General features: G+C 44.0%; 2 long non-coding RNA genes across 2 annotated transcripts in view; one reads left to right on the forward strand and one right to left on the reverse strand.

Moving 5' to 3' along the window:
* Window positions 1-19,548, forward strand: part of LOC309647637 — a 50,774-nt gene that overhangs the window by 12,456 nt on the left and 18,770 nt on the right. Inside the window, exons 6-11 of the long non-coding RNA XR_014256208.1 lie at window positions 253-614; window positions 1,321-1,470; window positions 1,566-1,836; window positions 17,085-17,158; window positions 17,248-17,444; window positions 18,432-18,589. This is a non-coding gene — a long non-coding RNA (uncharacterized lncRNA). The remainder of the gene's footprint in view (window positions 1-252; window positions 615-1,320; window positions 1,471-1,565; window positions 1,837-17,084; window positions 17,159-17,247; window positions 17,445-18,431; window positions 18,590-19,548) is intronic.
* Window positions 10,017-11,789, reverse strand: LOC309647656. Its single transcript, XR_014256233.1, has 2 exons — window positions 11,599-11,789; window positions 10,017-10,292 (listed from the first exon to the last, which is right to left on the reverse strand). It is a non-coding gene; the product is annotated as an uncharacterized lncRNA (long non-coding RNA).

A 19,548-nucleotide genomic window follows, 5' to 3' on the forward strand; every position in this document is an offset into this window, starting at 1 on the left:
ATCTATCTATCTATCTATCTATCTATCTATCTATCTATCTATCTATCTATCTATCTATCTATCTATCTATCTATCGTCGCCCAGCTGCCCAGGTGTATATACGGGATCACCCAGCTGCCCAGGTATCTATCTATCTATCTATCTATCTATCTATCTATCTATCTATCTATCTATCTATCGTCGCCCAGCTGCCCAGGTGTATATACAGGATCACCCAACTGCCCAGGTATCTATCTATCTATCGTCGCCCAGCTGCCCAGGTGTCCCGGAAAAAGACCTGGGGCGGCGGGACCTGACGGGCGTGGCGCGGCTCTTTGGGTGGCCAGTGGGGCAGGGCTCCCAGTCCCACCCTAGGACACACGGGCCCCCGCCTGCAAGGCGCAGCCCCCGCCGCAGGCCCCGCCGGACGTCCCCCCGCCGGCGGAGGAGGGGGCCGAGGGGCAGCCAGCAGACGCGATGTGAGAAGCGGGAGGCAGGCTGCGCAGCCCGAGGGCAGAGCGGCGGCCGCCGTGCAGGTGCGGGAGCGCGAAGCCGCAGACGAGGCCGGACCCGGGGAGCTCGCGTCCCGCAGCCTGCGTCCCGGGCGCGGACCGGCTGCAGCAGCGGGGCCCGAGGTGAGTGTGCAGCCTCGGCCCGTTTCGGAAACGTGCCGGTGGAGGGCGGGAGGCCGGGCTCGGGAGAGGGGGCTCGGGCTCTAGAGACCCCCGGCCGGCGCGCGCCGCGGGGCGGGAGCCCGTCTGGGAGGCCTGGGGTCCGGGCCGCGGCCGGGGAGGGAGGCGGGGGCCGGCCGGGGGCGGGGTTGGGGGGACGAGCTCCGCGGGGGCCGGTGGGGGGGCCGGCCGGTGGACGGTGGCTGCAGAGCCTCCGGGGGCCCGGGCCGGGGGCCGACCCACGGTGAGCGGCTGGATCTCAGGTGAGGGGGATGGACGGTGCCAGCCCCCGACCTCGGCCTGCATGTTGAGCCCTCGACCCTCTCCCTCACGCCCCCTGCCCAGCGCTAGGTCACTGCCCACCCAGTCCTGCCCCCGGAGCTGCGGCCCCTGGGCCTGCTGAGCTGGGAGCGCCCTCAGGACGGTCTTCTGGGTCCGCCTTCCCCGCGGGAGGGTAGAGAGTAGAAGGTCTTTCCGCGGCTCCAGGATCCTTCCAGGCGGTCCGGGGGCTGGCCGTCCTCTGGAGCCGGTGCGGAGGTGTGGGCAGAGTTCTGCTGTAGGTCAGCCCAGGGGCTTAACGAAGCGCTAGAAACTTCGTCTCGTACCGAAAGACTTCGTTCGGGGTCAGACTGCAGGCCCGAGCGATGCGTCTCGCCGCTCCTTTTCACAGGGATCGCTGGGAGGAATGATCCTCCTCCTGGGTGTCTCGCAGGCCTCCCACACCACCCATAGTGGACCACAGGACCCTCTGTCCCCTGCTGACACCTGTCCCTTCTTCCCGGCTTGGTGGCCACGGTGGATCCCCTCTGCCCTGGATGCTGTGAGTTTAATGCTGGCGGGGGAAGCAGAGGACGGGAGGGACCAGAAGCAGGCTCCCGGGGTCAGCTTTCTTGCTCTGCATCGTCCTGGTCTTAGGGGCCTGAACAGCACCCCGTCTGTGAGAGCTCCAGGCACCTACAGAGCCGCGGGCCCCCGCCCCTGGCCGCTGGGTCGTGCGCTGCATGGTCCTTGGCGCCATCTTCCCTGTGGCCGAGCATCTTCCCTGACCACAACGACATGAAGCGGGAAGTCAACCACAGAAAAAGAAATGAGGAGAAAATCATTACATGGAGACTAAACAACATGCGACTAAAAAAAGCCAGTGGGTCAACGAGGAAATCAAAAAGGGAATTAAAAGGTACCTTAAGTAAGAGTTTCTATAAAATTCTACTTTTTATACATTGTTAGTTGAAGTGCATAGTACATTGTGTCGGTTTAATCAAAGTTAGCAATGTAATTCATATTTCATTGGTTAAAAAATGTCTAACACTTAGCTTTATGGGCCTAGAAGTTTTTCAATTAAAACTTATTTACATATTTTTGTTGCAGAGCAATATCATAGGATGATCGCCAGCAGACTTTTAAGAACAAATATATATTACACTAGGATAAAATTCTATGGGGGAAGTAGAAAGGAAATGAAGTTCAAGTGAGAAAAATGAATCATGTAAAATTTCCTACTAAAGAATTTCTTGTTCATGTACTTTTTAAATTTTTATTTATTTATTTATTTATTTATTTTGGCTGCGTTGGGTCTCCGTTGCTGTGCGCGGGCTTTCTCTAGTTGCGGCGAGCAGGGGCTACTCTTCATTGCGGTGCGTGGGCTTCTCACTGCGGTGGCTTCTCTTGTTGCGGAGCATGGGCTCTAGGACACGCAGACACGTAGTTGTGGCACGCGCACTCAGTAGTTGTGGCTCACGGACTCTAGGGAGCGCAGGCTCAGTAGTTGTGGCGCACGGGCTTAGTTGCTCCGCGGCATGTGGGATCTTCCTGGACCAGGGCTCGAACACATGTCCCCTGCCTTGGCAGGCGGATTCTTAACCGCTGCGCCACCAGGGAAGCCTGACAATACAGTATTTAGATGCCATTGAACACATTAATAAAACTGATTTAAGATTTGTATTTTTAATGGACATATTTGCACTACACAGAAATTATGTTAGATGTCACTTTATATGTGTAAAAGGGTTTATAGTTCATCAAAATCTTTCTAGAAAGTATGTGAGCAAAAGTTTAAAGACTGTTGTTTGAAGGTCCAGCTGAAACATTACTCCCTCGGTCGAGTTTCCCCTACCCTTTTCCCCTCCTCTTCCGCAGAACTTTGCTACAGCGAAGAAAATACTGTAATGTAGGTGGAAATATTTGTTGTCTACAGGTCTTCTCCCTGTTCTCTTGGGGGGCAGGAATGATAGGTTATTTATCTTTGTATTCCCATGCGCGTTGTAGCTATAGATGCAGAACATATACTTACTAATTTAATTCTATTGTATAGTTCATAAAAATTTTCCTAATATAGGGCATGTCCTAGAGTTTAAAGTGGGAATAGGTTATAGCATGTCTCTGGGGAAATATGCATTTTAATCCCCAAATGCACTGACAAAATGTCTGGTTCTACCTAGAGAAACTGAATTGAAACCAAGTAAATGGCCGCAAGCCATCTGCAATATAGTCCAGTGGGCCTCTCTTACAGAAACATCGGGAAAGCTAAGTGAAGATGTAAGAGTTATTTGGAACTAATTGGCTTAAGAAACAAAATCTTTTGTTGTTTTCAGAAAAAAATCTGGAGGCCAGTTAGTATTGCAAGTGGGGAATGGGGAGGAAGCTGGTGTGGTAGTGACCAGTGTGTAATGTAGCAAATATCAGATCGTGTAATAATCAGACGGTTGGAGAAAACTTAATGACTTTGTTTAAATAAACTAAGGGGACATGTTTGCTTTGAATCGCTTCCAAATTCTGAGTAGGTTAATAATTTTCTTCTCTCCATCACTGCGTGGAAGAAAAAAGCTGCTTAATCATGGTGGTACCCAATTTTGGCTTACCATTAAGGATGAATACTTTTTTTTTTTTTTTTTTGAGCACGAAGCATGTGGGATCCATCAGGGATCGAACCCGCGCCCCCTGCATTGGAAGTGTGGAGTCTTAACCACTCGACCGCCAGGGAGGTCCCTAGGATGAACCCTATTTCACTTCTTTATTTTACTTCTTTCTTTTCCTTCCTCCTGTTTTTTCTTTCTTTCCTTTAAAATTAGGTAAATTAGACATTAAGACATCAATCGGAACCCTCTTCACAAATCTTTCAAGTCCAAATTATTAATATAATAATATTCTGTATTTGATTCTATGCTTACACAGGTATGTTTACATAAACATTTATACTCTTAAAATATAAAATGGAATCGTATTATTTATCACTCTCACATTGGCTTTTTCAGTTAATGATATGGTACAGACATGTTCCAGATCAGTACAAGTAGGTCCACCTAATCCTTTTTTTTTATATATAAATTTATTTATTTATCTATTTATTTTTGGTTGCATTGGGTCCTTGTACGTGCTTTTCTCTCTAGTTGCGGCGGGGTCTACTCTTCGTTGCAGTGCTCGGGCTTCTCATTGTGGTGGATTCTTTTGTTGGGAGCAAGGGCTCTAGGCAGGCTGGCTTCAGTAGCTGTGGCACGTGGGCTCAGTAATTGTGGCTCGCGGGCTCTAGAGCGCAGGCTCAGTGGTTGCGGCGCACGGGCTTAGTTGCTCCGCGGCATGTGAGATCTTCCCGGACCAGGGCTCGAACCCGTGTCTCTTGCGTTGGCAGGCGGGTTCTTAACCACTGCGCCACCAGGGAAGCCCCCCACCTAATCCTTTTTGATTGCTGCTTAGTAGTCTACAGTATTGCTATGTGGTACTGCCTCGGTTCCCTCATTTGTAATCGTTAAAGGAAAAAACCATAGGCCCAAAATGGCATCACTTGTGCTAAAGCCTAGATTTAACGCCTAATCTAATTACAGTTTCAACCTTCCCCAGAAATGTAATCTTAAGCAGACAGTTTGGAATTTTCTGGTTGGCACCAATGAAGTAATCCCATCCTCACCCCCACCCCTCCCCCTGCCCCCGACCAAGAGGAAGGAGAGGCCGTCTGCATGACAAAACCCTTGCCCAGTCCTTTATCCCAGAAAACGATGTCCTGGCCCCAAATAACCCTTTCTTTTCTTTTGCTAATGACTTCCTTGCCCCACCCTCCAGTTTATAAAAACCTTCCATTCTGTACAGCTCCTCGGAGGGCCCTTCTATCTGCTAGAAGGGACGCTGCCCGCTTCATGAATCTTTGAGTAAAGCCAATTAGCTCTCCAAACTTAGTTGAATTTTGTTTTAAACACAAGTTAGGTGTGATGATAGTACTGACCACATGGGGTTGTAATGAGAGTTGGAAGCTTTGATATACGTGAAGAACTTAGTATTGTCCTGGCACACGGGATGTGAACTGCGGAAGTTAGGGAGAAATACCCTGTAGTTCCACCTCCTTCTTCATGGCTAATAGTAGATATTCTGCAATAAGTATATTCCCTAATTTGTAATTATTTGTATATTAATTACTGCTTAGGGTATTTTCAGTTTTTTTACAATCACAAATTTAGCTGCAGTAGGCATCCTGAAACAAAAATCTTACAATTTTTAACTTCTTAACAATTTTTTGCTTCTTAAATAACAATAAAAACTGTTAACAACCAGTGCTGATGAAGTATGAGAAAAAGAGTTACACTCATGTACTAATAGTTGGAATACAAACTGGTAGATGAATACAAATATCTGTTAGAGTTAAAATTTGCATATACTATGATCTCATTCTTTTTTAAAAATTTTTTTGAAAATTAAAAAAAATATGGAACGCTTCACAAATTTGCATGTCATCCTTGCACGGGGGCCATGCTAATCGTCTCTGTACCGTTCCAATTTTAGTACATGTGCTGCTGAAATGAGCAATGATCGCTCATTCTAACTTTAGGACTCTAATCTACAGAAACAGATATAGACTAATTTTCAAAAATTCAGATATGTATTAGGTTTTATGTACTAAATCAAATATTTATGAGAAAACTTTTTAAAGCTAATCCAAATGCATTTTTTCTTTTGTCAAAGCGGAATATTAGGGGCTTCCCTGGTGGCACAGTGGTTGAGAATCCGCCTGCCAATGCAGGGGACATGGGTTCGAGCCCTGGTCTGGGAAGATCCCACATGCCACGGAGCAAATGGGCCCGTGAGCCACAGCTACTGAGCCTGCGCGTCTGGAGCCTGTGCTCCACCACAGGAGGCCGCGACAGTGAGAGGCCCGCGCACCGCGATGAGGAGTGGCCCCCGCTTGCCGCAACTAGAGAAAGCCCTCGCACGGAAACGAAGACCCAGCACACCCAAAAATAAATAAATTAATTAATTAATTTAAAAAAAAATAAGGCTTTAAAAAAAAAAAAAAAAAGGGGGAATATTAACTTGGGTCATGTGGACAAAATATGTCCTATCAGTAAACAAAGGATGTTGTGGTCATAAAGCCCTCAGGGATGGCATCCCCACTCCCATCCCAAGGTGTGCCCTGAGGGGATTCAGGAGGGAGAAAACAGGATACTGGCCCTGGATAGTTAAGATGCATGTCAAAAGAATGGTTTCAGGGGCGACTTCCCTGGTGATCCGGTGGGTAAGACCTCGAGCTCCCAATGCAAGGAGCCAGGTTTCATCCCTGGTTGGGGAACTAGATCCCGCACGCCACAACTAAGAGTACGCATGCCGCAACCAAGACCCGGTGCGGCCAAAATAAATAAATAAATTTGTTAATTAAAAGAGTGGTTTCAGGGCTTCCCTGGTGGCGCAGTGGTTGAGAATCTGCCTGCTAATGCAGGGGACACGGGTTCGAGCCCTGACCTGGGAAGATCCCACATGCCGCGGAGCAACTAGGCCCGTGAGCCACAACTATTGAGCCTGCACGTCTGGAGCCTGTGCTCCGCAACAAGAGAGGCCGCGATAGTGAGAGGCCCGCGCACCGCGATGAAGAGTGGCCCCCGCTTGCCACAACTAGAGAAAGCCTTCACACAGAAACGAAGACCCAACACAGCCAAAAATAAATTAATTAATTAATCAATTAAACAAAAAAAAAAAAAAAAAAGAGTGGTTTCAGAGAATTAAAAGAATTAAAACCATTAAAAGAATGGTTTCCGAGACTTCCCTGGTGGTTAGGACTCCAGGCTTCTACTGCTGGGGGCGAGGGTTCGATCCCTGGCTGGGGAACTAAGATCCTATATGCTGCTCAGCCAAAAAAAAAACCTTTCCTAGTAAATCTGAGAATTATAGCAATTAGTAGATACTAGGTAAGAAACTGTAAACCTCTCTTACTTGACTGACTACTCATCGATGCTTTTAAGTTCTTTCTCTTCTTTTGAAAAAATTGCATGCCTTTTCTTGACTTAGAAAATCCCTTATCTGCAAAAATAAGGCTCTAAATAGGACAATCCATGATTAAATGAGCAGACAAGAATAAAATATTATAGGTACCAAAACCACTAAATGTTCTAAGATCCGTGCGATGAGGTTATTTTATGGGAAAAATTACATATGACACAATCCATTAATTCTGGAAAAGTCTGAAACACACAGTCTTCGTGATAAAGTTTACTCTTTAGAAAATAGCATTACAGAGAAGTTCTTCTATGTTATATCCTTTACATGTTGGACTTTGAGAATTAATTAAAAGGCGTAGAAGAGACACAGATTTTCAAAAACTTTATTCTTGCTGGCTAGAGAGGCCCTCATTCCATCTAACAAGTACAAATCATGCTTAGAATTTTAAAGACTCTTTTGAAACCCTCCTCATAATGTATTTTGATTAGTGACATAGAAGCTGAAAAGGGTTACAGAGAGGTTAAAACCCTTGCCGTTCACATAGCTAATTGGTGTTGCTAATAGTCATTTTTTATTTCAATGAAAAGGAACTCTAGAACAAACCATCTAGACTTGTATACTATTTGATAACCCTTCCTAGGTCGTTCCTCTGTATCCTACATTAGGAAAATTGCAGCAGTTTACTGAGCAGCGACTCTGGCCCAGAGAGTTGATGAGGAAAACCTCAGGCTAGCAGCCATTATTTATGGCTAGGCTGGAAGCAGCATGACTTTGGTCCCAGGGGTAAGAAACTTGATGTAGAAGGGATTTCACTTGACAGCTGAGATGTCATTCCCTCCTCTGATATCCTCTCTAACTACTGTGGGGAGATACTACAACCCCTGAGGAAATGAAGTAAGCTAGCATCTTGTTAACCAGGAGTGTCTCAAAATGGACAAAAATAATTTGCGTTGCAGAGATCAGCATCTGGGTGATCAGAAATTGCCTGCAGTTGAACTTGCTGCTTTCTTGATGCAAAGGAGCTAGAAAAAGACAATAAATCATACCTGCGTTTCTGTTAAGATGGGGAACTAGCATAGGATGCTGGCTTCCCTCACCACTAAAATCAATTTTGGAAGAATTTTGTCATAAAAATTTTGTTAAAATATTACTGGGGTGGTCTTGGCACCCCTGTAAATCACTTGACAGCACTGGGGAGGGCTTATTTCTGGGCTATTTATTCCACTGTTTATAGGTCTGTCTTTAAGCCAGTACCACACTGCTTTAATTACTATAGTTTACAGTAAGTTTTGAAATTAGGAGCTGTGAGTCCTCCAGCTTTCTTCTTTTTCAAGATGACTTTGGCTTTGGGATCCCTGGAGATTCCATATGAATTTTAGGATGGATTTTCTTTTTCTTTTCCTTTTTTTTTTTTTTTTTTTTTGGCCACGTGGCATGCAGGATCTTAGTTCCCCCACCAGGGGTCGAACCTGTACCCGCTGCAATGGAAGTGTAGGATCTTAACCACTGGACTGCCAGGGAGGTCCCAGGATGGATTTTCTATTTCTGCAAAATCATTGTTGGGATTTTGATGGAGATTGCATCGAGCCTGTAGACCACTTTGGGTGATATTGTCATTAACAATATTGTCTTCCAATGAACACAGGATATGTTTCCATTTATTTGGGTCTGCTTTAATTTCTCACAGCAATATTATGTAGTTTTCATTGTATGTCTTTCATCTCCTTGGTTAAGTTAATTCCTAATTCCTTAGCATTGTATTTGTCTTTGATGCTCTTGTGAATGGAATTATGTTTCTTAATTTCCTTTTTTGTTTGCTTATTATTAGTGTATAGAAAAGTAACTGATTTTTTGGTGTGATTTTGTGTCCTACTACTTTCCTGAATCGGTCTGTAAGCCTTGTTCCTGATTTGAGAGGAAAAGTTTTGAGTATGATGGGTTAAAACCCTATTTAGCTGTGGGGTTTTCATGAATGACTTTTATTATGTTGAGGTAGTTTCCTTCTACTCCTAGTTTATCAACATTTTTTCTTTTTTGGCTGCACCAGGTCTTAGTTGCTGCATGTGCGATCTTTGTTGAGGAATGTGGCCTCTTTTAGTTGCGGCATGCAGGATCTAGTTCCCTGACCACGGATTGAACCCGGGCCCCCTGCATTGGGAGCGCAGAGTCTTAACCACTGGACCAACAGGGAAGTCCCCTTGTCAACTATTTTTATCATAAAGAGATCTTGAATTTTGTCAAGTGCTTTTTCTGCATCAATTGAGATGATGGAGTGCTTTTTTCTCTTCATTCTTTTGATTTTAAAATTTTAAAAACTTTAAATCCGAATTCAGTTTGCTAGTATTGAGTATTTTTGCATCAATGTTCATAAAGGATATTGAGCTTTAGTTTCCTTTTCTTGTAGTGTCCTTGTCTGGCTTTGATATCAGATTATGGTAGCCTCATAGAATGAATTAAGAAGTGTTTCCTTCTCTTCAATTTTTTGGAAGGGTTTGATAAGGATCGATGTTATTTCTTCTTTAAATGTTTGGTGGAGGGGCTTACCTGGTGGCTCAGTGGTTAAGAATCTGCCTGCCAGTGCAGGGGACATGGGTTCGAGCCCTGGTCCGGGAAGATCCCACATGCAGCGGAGCAACTAAGCCCATGTACCACAACTACTGAGCCTGTGCTCTAGAGCCCGCGAGCCACAACTACTGAAGCCCACGTGACACAGCTACTGAAGCTCACGCGCCTAGAGCCTGTGCTCCACAACAAGAGAAGCCACCGCGAGGAGAAGCCCGTGCACCTCAATGAAGAGTAGCCCCCACTCGCCGCAACTAGAGAAAACCCGCACACAGCAACAAAGACCCAATGCAGCCAAAAAATAAATAAATAAACAAGCAAACAAATAAATTAATAAAATAAATCTATTAAAAATAAATGTTTGGTGGAAATCACCAGTAAAGACATCTGGTCCTGGGCTTTTTTTTATTGCAAGGTTTTTGATTACTGAGTCAATCACTCTATTAGGAGGTCTAATCAGATTTTCTATTTCTTCATGATTCAGTTGTCATAGATTGTGTATTTCTAGGAATTTATTCATTTCATCTAGGTTATCCACCTTGTTGCTGTACAATTGTTTGTACGATACTCTTATAATTCTTTTTTTTTTAAATTAATTAATTAATTAATTTTATTTTTGGTTGTGTTGGGTCTTCGTTTCTGTGCGAGGGCTTTCTCTAGTTGTGGCAAGTGGGGGCCACTCTTCATCGTGGTGCGCGGGCCTCTCACCATCGTGGCCTCTCTCGTTGCAGGGCACAGGCTCCAGATGCACAGGCTCAGTAATTGTGGCTCACAGGCCCAGCTGCTCCGCGGCATGTGGGATTTTCCCAGACCAGGGCTCGAACCCGTGTCCCCTGCATTAGCAGGCAGATTCTCAACCACTGCACCACCAGGGAAGCCCAAATTCTTTTTAATTTCTTAAAATCAATAGTAATGTCCCCATTTCCATCTCTGATTTTAGTAGTTTGTCTTCTCCATTTAAAAAAAAAATCTTATTGAAGGAGATTTATTTGTTTATTTATTTATTTGGCTGCACCTTGACACACATGGGATCTTAGTTCCCCAAACTTAGTTCCCCAACCAGGGATTGAACCCACCACATGCCCTGCATTGGAAGTATGGTGTCTTAACCACTAGACCACCAGGGAAGTCCCATGTCTTCTCTCTTTTTTGCTTAGTAAATTATCTAACCATTTGTCAAGTTTGTTGATCTTTTCAAAGAACCAACTTTTGGGTTTTTTGATTTCCCTGTTGTTTTTCTATTCTCTATTTCATTGATCTCTTCTCTAAGCTTTGCTATGTCCTTCCTTCTGCTAAGTTTGGGGTTCGTTTGGTCTTCTTTTTCTAGTTACTTATGGCATATAATTAGGTTAGTGATTTCAGACCTCTGTTCGTTTTTACTATAGGCATATAGGGCTATAAGTTTTCCTCTTAGCACTGCTTTTGCTGTATTCTATAAGTTTTGGTGTGTTGTGTCTTTATTTTTATTTGTCTCAGTGTATATTCTAATTTCCCTTGTGAGTCCTTCTGTGACCCTTTGACCCTTTAAGAGTGTGGTGTTTTTTGTTTGTTTGTTTTTTATAAATTTATTTATTTATTTTTGGCTGCATTGGGTCTTCGTTGCTGCGTGCGGGCTTTCTCTAGTTGCAGCAAGCAAGGGCTACTCTTCGTTGTGGTGCATGAGCTTCTCACTGTGGTGGCTTCTCTTGTTGCGGAGCACAGGCTCTAGGCACACGGGCTTCAGTAGTTGTGGCACGTGGGCTTCAGTAGTTGTGGCTCGCAGGCTCTAGAGCGCAGGCTCAGTAGTTGTGACGCACGGGCTTAGTTGCTCCGCGGCATGTGGGATCTTCCCGGACCAGGGCTCGAACCCGTGTCCCCTGAATTGGCAGGCGGACTCTCAACCACTGCACCACCAGGGAAGTCCCAAGAGTGTGGTGTTTAATTTCCACATATTTGTAATTTTTTTTTCTTTTTCTTTTTTGCTGCATCACGTGGCTTGTGGGATCTTATTTCCCACCCCCCCACCCCCCCCAGGGATTGAACCCCTGCCCCCTTCAGTGGAAGCGCAGAGTCCTAACCACTGGATCGCCAGGGAATTTCCTCTAGTTTTCTTAATAGATGTGAAAGGTGGTATCTCATGTGGTTTTCATGTGCATTTCCCTAATAGTTAGTGTTGTTGAGCATCTTTCATGTGCTTGTTGGCCATTTGTACATCTTCTTTGTAGAAATGTCTATTCAAGTCCTTTGCCCATTTTTTAATTCGATTGTTTCCCTGTTGTTGAATTTTAGGAGTTCTCTATATATTGCAGATTATGATCCCTTATCAGACATGTGATTTGAAAATATTTTCTCCCACTCCGTGGGTTGCCTTTTTACTCTGTTGATAGAGTCCTTTGATGTGCAAAAGCTTACTTTTTTTTTTTTAAATCTTAATGTTGAAATTACTGCCCTTTATTTTATTTTATTTTATTTTTTAAATATTTATTTATTTATTTATGACTGTGTTGGGTCTTCATCTCTGCGCGAGGGCTCTCTCCAGTTGTGGCAAGTGGGGACCACTCTTCATCGCAGTGCACGGGCCTCTCACTATCGCGGCCTCTCTTGTTGCGGAGCACAGGCTCCAGACGCGCAGGCTCAGCAATTGTGGCTCACGGGCCCAGCTGCTCCGCGGCATGTGGGATCCTCCCAGACCAGGGCCCGAACCCGTGTCGCCTGCATCGGCAGGCAGACACTCAACCACTGCGCCACCAGGGAAGCCCAAGCTTACTTTTTTATGAAGTTTGATTTGTCTATGTTTTCTTTTGTTGCCTGTGCCTTTGGTGTCATGTACAAGAAATCATTGCCGAATTCAAGGTCATAAATATTTAGCCCTATGTTTTTTTTCTAACAGATTTATAATTTTATCTCTTACATTTAAGTCTTTGATCCTCTTTGAGTCAAACTTCGTATATGGTATTAGGTAAGGATCCAACTTCATTCTTTGCATGTGAATATCTGGTTTTGCCACCACCATTTGTTGAAGACTGGAAGATGAAAACATCTTTCCATTTGTTTGTGTCTTTTTAAATTTTTTCAGCAATGTTGTGTAGTTTTCAGTGAAAATGTCTTTTACCTCCTTGGTTAAATTTATTCCTAAGTATTTTATTATTTTTTATGATTTTATAAATGAAATTGATTTCTTAATTTCTTTTTCAGATTGTTCTTTTTTTTTTGGCCATGCTGGTGTGAGGATCTTAGTTCCCAACCAGGGATCAAACCGGTTGCAGTGGAAGCATGGAGTCCTAGCCACTGGACTGCCGGGGAATTCCCTGCTCATTTTTAATGTTTAGAAATGCAATTGATTTTTGTGTGTTGATTTTGTATCTTGAAATTTTACTGAATTAGCCTTAACAGTTGTTTTTTCCCCCCATGGAATCTTTAGGGCTTATTTCATATAAAATTGTGTTATCTATGAACAAAGATTGTTTTACTTCTTTTCCAGTCTGGATGCCTTTTTTTTCTTATTCTTGCCTCCAATGCTATGCTGAATAAAAGTGGAGGAAACTGAATCCTCATCTTATTTTTGTTCTTAGGGGAAAAGCTTTAAATTTTTCACCATTGAGTTGTTGATTTTTCATATATGGACTTTATTATTTTGAGATAGTTTCCTTCTATTCTTAGTGTATTTTGTGTTTTTGTCATGAAAAGCTGCTAATTTTGCCACATGCTTTTTTGGCATCATTTGAGATTATCATGTGTTTTTTTCTTTTTTCCCTTCATTCTGTTAATAGAGTATATTACATTGATCAGTTTTTGTATATTGGAACTTCCTTGCATTCCAGGAATAAATCCCACTTGCTCATCCTGTATAATCCTTTTTTTTTTTTTTTTTTTTTGGCTACGCAGCGCAACATACGGGATCTTTGTTCCCTGAACTCATGCCCTAAGCAGTGAAAGTGCAGAGTCCTAACCCATGGGCTGCCAGGGAATTCCCTATAATCCTTTTAATATACTGCTGGATTCAGTTTCGAATGACTTACAAGAAGGGCGCCAAGACTATTCAATGGGAAAAGGACCGCCTTATCAGTAAATGATGATGTCAAAACTGGATGTCAACATGAAAAAGAATGAAGTTGGATTCTTTTTTCTTTTATTATTATTTTTTATTTTATGTGGTTAAGAAACACCATCATAACCATTTAAAAAATGTGTGCTACAATAGTGTTAACTATATGCACATTTTCTGCAACAAATCTCTAGAACTTTTTCATCTTGCAAAACTGAAACTGTATCTATTGAACAATTTTCTTTTTCCCTCTCTCCAAACTCACTGACAACCATGATTCTACTTTCTGTTCCTAACATTGTGACTATTCTAGGTACCTCATATAAGTGGAATCATATAGTATTTGTCTTTTGTGACTTGCTTATTTCACTGAGCATAATGTCCTCAAGTCATCCACATTGTAACATGTGACAAGATTTCCTTTTTTTAAGGCTGAATGATATTTCATTGTATGTATATACAGTACAACATTTTGTTTATCCAGTCATCCACTGGTGGACCTTTGTGTTGCCTCCATCTCTTGGCTATTGTGAATAATGCTGCTATGTTTTCTTTTTTTTCTTTTTCTTTTTTTTTTTTTTTTGGCTGTGTTGGGTCTTCGTTGCTGCACACGGGCTTTCTCTAGTTGCGGTGACCGGGGACTACTCTTCATTGCAGTGTGTGGGCTTCTCATTGCAGTGGCGTCTCTTGTTGCGGAGCATGGGCTCTAGGCATGCGGGCTTCAGTAGTTGTGGCACGTGGGCTCAGTAGTTGTGGCTTGCAGGCTCAGTAGTTGTGGCTTGCAGGCTCAGTAGTTGTGGCTCTCGGGCTCTAGAGCACAGACTCAGTAGTTGTGGTACACAGGTTTAGTTGCTCCACGGCATGTGGGTTCTTCCCGGACCAGGGATTGAACCCATGTCCCCTGCACTGGCAGGCGGACTCTCAACCACTATGCCACCAGGGAAGTCCCAATGCTGCTATGTTTTCAATTATTTTGGATTTATACCCTGAAGTTGTATTGCTGGATCATACGCTAATTAAATTTTTAATTTTTTGAGGATCCTCCATACTGTTTTCCGTAGTGGCTGCACTGTTTTACATTCCCAAAAATACTGCATGAGAGTTCCAAATTTATTTTGTTATATTAAGAACACTTAACACGAGATCTACTCTCTTAAATTTTAAAGTATACACTATATTATTGTGAAGTTCTATATATTCCTTATCAGATATACGGTTTGCAAATATTTTCTCCCATTATGTAAATTGCCTTTCACTCTGTTGATTGTTTCCTTTGCTATGCAGAAGTTTTAAAGTTTGATGTGGTCTCATTTTTCTATTTTTACTTCTGTTGCCTGTGCTTTTGGTGTCATGTCCAAGAAATCATTGCCAAATCAAATACCATGAAGCTTTTCCCCTGTTTTCTTCTAGGAGTTTTATAAGTTTGAGGTCTTACATTTAGGTCTTTAACCCATTTTGAATTAATTTTTTGTATATGGGGTAAGGTAGAGGTCCAGCTTCTTTCCTTCACATGTTGATATCCAGTTTTTCCAATACCATTTGCTGAAGAGACTGTTAAAAGGTAAACTGAGGCATATTAAAATTTTTAACAAGTTTATTTGAGCAAAAATCGATACAAATTTGGCAGCATCCAATCTGGCAGATAGAAAGGAGTTTCAAGAAGCTGTACAGAGGGAACTTCCCAGGTGATCCAGTGGTTAAGACTCTGTGCTCCCAGTGCAGGGGGCCCGGGTTCAATCCCTGGTCAGGGAACTAGATCCTGGATGCCGCAACTAAGAGTCTGCATCCACAACTAAAGATCCCATGTGCTGCAACTAAGACCCAGCACAGCCAAATAAATAAATAAATATTTTTTAAAAATCTCTGGTGGTCAAGTGGTTAGGACTCTACACTCTCACTGCCAAGGGCCCAGGTTTAATCCCTCGTCAGGGAACTAAAATCCCACAAGCCGCAAGGTGCGGCAAAAAAAAAAAAAAAAAAGAAGCTGTACAAAACGAAAGGCTTTTATAGGCAGAAGGGAGCAGGAACAGGGAAATTATATGAGGCGAAACTGCAAAAATCATGTTGGTTATTACAAAGTTACTTTCCTTTAGGGGATGGAAGGGGTCTATAAGGCAGATTACTTAAGTAGTAATAATCTAAGTAAGACAACTAAAACTATAATTAAGTCTCAGTTTTGTGACATGGGGCTTAGCATAAGCAACTACATTTTGGACCTTTGCACTGTTATCAAAGACCATTTGACCATGTACTTGAGGGTTCTTTTCTGGGTTCTCTATTCATTCCATTGGTCTACAAGTCTGTGTTTATGTCAGGACCACACTGTTTTGATGACTGTAGCTTTGTGGCATGTTTTGAAGTCAGGACGTGTGATACCTCCACTTCTTTTTCTTTTGAAGTTGGATTCTTACCTTACACCGTATATAAAAATTAACTTGAAATGGATCAAAGACCTCCGATGAAGTGCTAAAACTATAAAACACTTAGAATAAAACGTAGGGGGATAGCTTCATGACATTGGATTTGGCAATGATTTCTTGGATATGACACCAAAAACACAGGTAACAGGAGCAAAATTAGACAACAGGACTATATCAAAATTAAAAACAGCAAAGGAGGGGCTTCCCTGGTGGCGCAGTGGTTGAGAATCTGCCTGCCAATGCAGGGGACACGGGTTCGAGCCCTGGTCTGGGAAGATCCCACATGCCGTGGAGCAACTGAGCCCATGAGCCACAATTGCTGAACCTGCGCGTCTGGAGCCTGTGCTCCGCAACAAGAGAGGCCGCGATAGTGAGAGGCCTGTGCACCACAATGAAGAGTGGCCCCCGCTTGCCACAACTAGAGAAAGCCCTGGCACAGAAACGAAGGCCCAACACAGCCATAAATAAATAAATAAATAAATTTAAAAACAGCAAAGGAAACAAGCAACAAAAAAAAAAAGGAAAAAAGAAACAATCAACAGGATGAAAAGTCAACCTATGGAATGGGAGAAAATATTTATAAGCCATGTATCTGATAAGGGATTCATAGCCAGAATATATAAAGAGCTCCTTCACAATAATGTATTGTACACTTACAAATGTGATCAAGACCCCTGTGAACTAAACTCTGACACAGGGCTGGAGAGTTGATATCCTCCGAGGTAGGACAGTGAAGGTCTAATTGCCAGCTTTGCCAGCTGAGAGCAAACTGCTCCTGGTGGGCCTTATGGACAGGGACGTGTTCTTTCTCACCTCTAAGCTCTCACTCCACAAGTCCGGGAACAAGTAAAGGAGTACAGCCAGCTGCTGAGTATGTCTATTCCAATTATGCATTGTGGAACTGGGAGAAAAACACAGGATGTGTTTAGGGACCCACGGGGCTCACTGTGTGAAAGACGTGAGCTAAACCTCCATTGATCACCTGACCTCCACAAGCCCCTACTCTGACTGGGGGCCACAGGGACATAGGGTCTCCTGAAATCAGTGTCCATTCAAAGCCAGTGTCCAGTAGTCCCTGAAAAGTCTGATCATTTCCTTTTCCCCAAAGCACAGTGAAGCTGGTAAAAGGCCATCGGTGCCTTTGGTGAAGGCTGGGAGGAAGATTAACAGCATGAATTTCGGGCAGTGCCCTGGGAACCTTGCTCTGAGGACCTGTCCTCTTGTTCATTCAAGGGCTCTGAACCTGTAAACTAGCTCAAGTGTGGGAACTGATTGATGGGCCATGATGCCCTGATTTTCTGATTCAGGTGAGACTTTCATTCAACTGACCTAGAAATTTTTTGATTCTACACATAAAGTAAGGATGTAATAGGCTTCCTATCTATCTTATCTGTAGGAACACAATCAACTAGCCTTTGGCAGTGGGCCCCTCCCACCTGGGATCCAGTTATTCCCTGGCATTTCGGTTTCCCAAAGCATGACTGTAGTTCCCACTGGAAGGTCCGGCCGACAGAGAAGAGTGACCACGGAGCTCTTCAAGGGTGCCAGCTCTCCCCTCAGAAATGTATTTCTCCCAGTGTTAGTGAAAGGTAGGTGTTCTGGACCTTCCCAGTGCTGGTGAGTAAGTCTTAAAAGACAAATCCACTCTTAACATTTGAAGCTCCCTAAGCCTTTGTCTCCCTGCCTCTTCATTAAACTAAGGCAGTTCTGCTATTTCCAGCTCACGATTTGGGCAACTTTTGGTCCACGTTTCAGCCAACCAACCAGATAGCGTTTTCCAACTCCCAGGCGGCAACATTCAGTGCAGACTCTCTGCTTCGTGCGCTCGAATCAATAAATTAGCCTGATCTGGACTCACATTCCCTCCACCGTTCTCCCAGCTCTCAGTGTCCGTCCCCACCCTTCCCCCAGACTCCTGGCTGTAAAAATTAGAGACTCAAGGAGTTCTTTGGAGCGCAGTATGCCTCCTCAGGGGCCGCACTTCGTGCCCCCACTTTAGGTACCCGTTGGCACATGACTAGCGAGTCACGGGGCTAGGGTGGCCGAGGCGGTGGCTCCTGAGGGGAACCCCCTGCGAACTGCCTCAGGCCAGGCAGGGGCGAAGAGCCCGACTCCACCTGGGAAGGGGAAGGGGGCCGGGGGGCTACTTCCATGGGGGGTGGGGATCTCCACCTGTCAAAAAGACTCATCAGAACTCGGGGCTCAGTGTCCCCACCTTCCCCAGGGTCTTCCCCCCCCACCCCCACCCCTCCACCTTGCAGAATCCTGTGCGCACAAAGCAGCACCCTCACCTCCACAGCAAACACACTGTGGGACTGGCAGTTCGGCTTGCCTTGTGACTCACTGTAAATCACAGCAGGAGACTGTGCTTTTTTGTTTTCAGCCACTTCAGCCCTGGCGCCACAAGAGATAAGGGTCTCCTTCAGGGAAGACACAGCCACCTTCGGGTCATTATACAACACCTGAGCTGGGAGTCTGAGTACCTGAGCTCATCCTTTTCTTCCACTACTTTGTCCAGCAACTAGGCGATCTCATTATGTTCATTAGTTTTTCCAAAATGCTTGCAAATATTTACATTAGCAGGACATGGAAGCAACCTAAATATCCATCAACAGAGGAATGGATAAAGAAGATGTGGCACATATATACAGTGGAATATTACTCAGCCATAAAAAAAGAAGAAAACAATGCCATTCGCAGCAGCATGGATGGACCTAGAGATTGTCATACAGAGTGAAGTAAGTCAGAAAGAGAAAAACGAATATCATATAATATTGCTTATTTGTGGGATCTAGGAAAATGGTACAAATGAACTTACTTGCAAAGCAGAAAGAGTCACAGATGTCGGAAACAAACTTACAGTTACCAAGGGGGGAAAGGAGGTGGGATGAATTGGGAGATTGGGATTGACATATACACACTGCTATGTGTAAAATAGGTAAGTAATGAGAACCTACTGCATAGCGTAGGGAACTCTACTCAGTGCTCTGTGGTGACCTAGAAGGGAAGGACGTCCAAAATAGAGTGGATATATGTGTACCTGTAACTGATTCACTTTGCTGCACAGCAGAAAGTAACACAACATTGTAGAGCAACTGTACTCAATATCAATTAATAAAAAATAAATAAATAAAAATAGAAGAGATTGCAGAGGAAGAAAATGCTCACAAATATCATATTCACAGTCATCTGCCTCCTTGCTTCTTACAAGCGATCTATTAGGAGTATCCGATGGATATATTTTGTGCGTCTCGATTGCCAGATCACACCATGGACTATTAGTAAGCTGTTTACTACTGGAACTAGAGTCATTAGCATCTTTATATAATTAGATTAGGGGCCAATTCCAGAAACTCCAGGCCAATTCCGAAAACTCATCCTTAATACTCGGCTCGTCTAGAGCCACTCTTGGCACCACAATCTATTCGTCAGGGTTCTCCAGAGAAACAGAACCAATAGGGCAGGTGGAGAGAAACAGAGACAGAGAGACCTTAAGGAAATGGCTCCGTGACTGTCTGCACTCGGCAAGCTGGCAGCCAGAGACAGCCGACAGGACAGCTGCAGCCGCGTCCCAAGGCCTGAGAAGAGGGGAGGTCATGGTCTAAATCTAGTCCAAATCTGCGGCCTGGGAACAGAGAGATGGTGTAAGTTCCACTCTGAGTCCTAATCCCAAGACAAGTGAGGACCAGCATCCCAG

The sequence above is a fragment of the Balaenoptera physalus genome (assembly GCF_965194825.1).
Source record: "Balaenoptera physalus genome assembly, chromosome: 18".
NCBI classification, from domain to species: domain Eukaryota; kingdom Metazoa; phylum Chordata; class Mammalia; order Artiodactyla; family Balaenopteridae; genus Balaenoptera; species Balaenoptera physalus.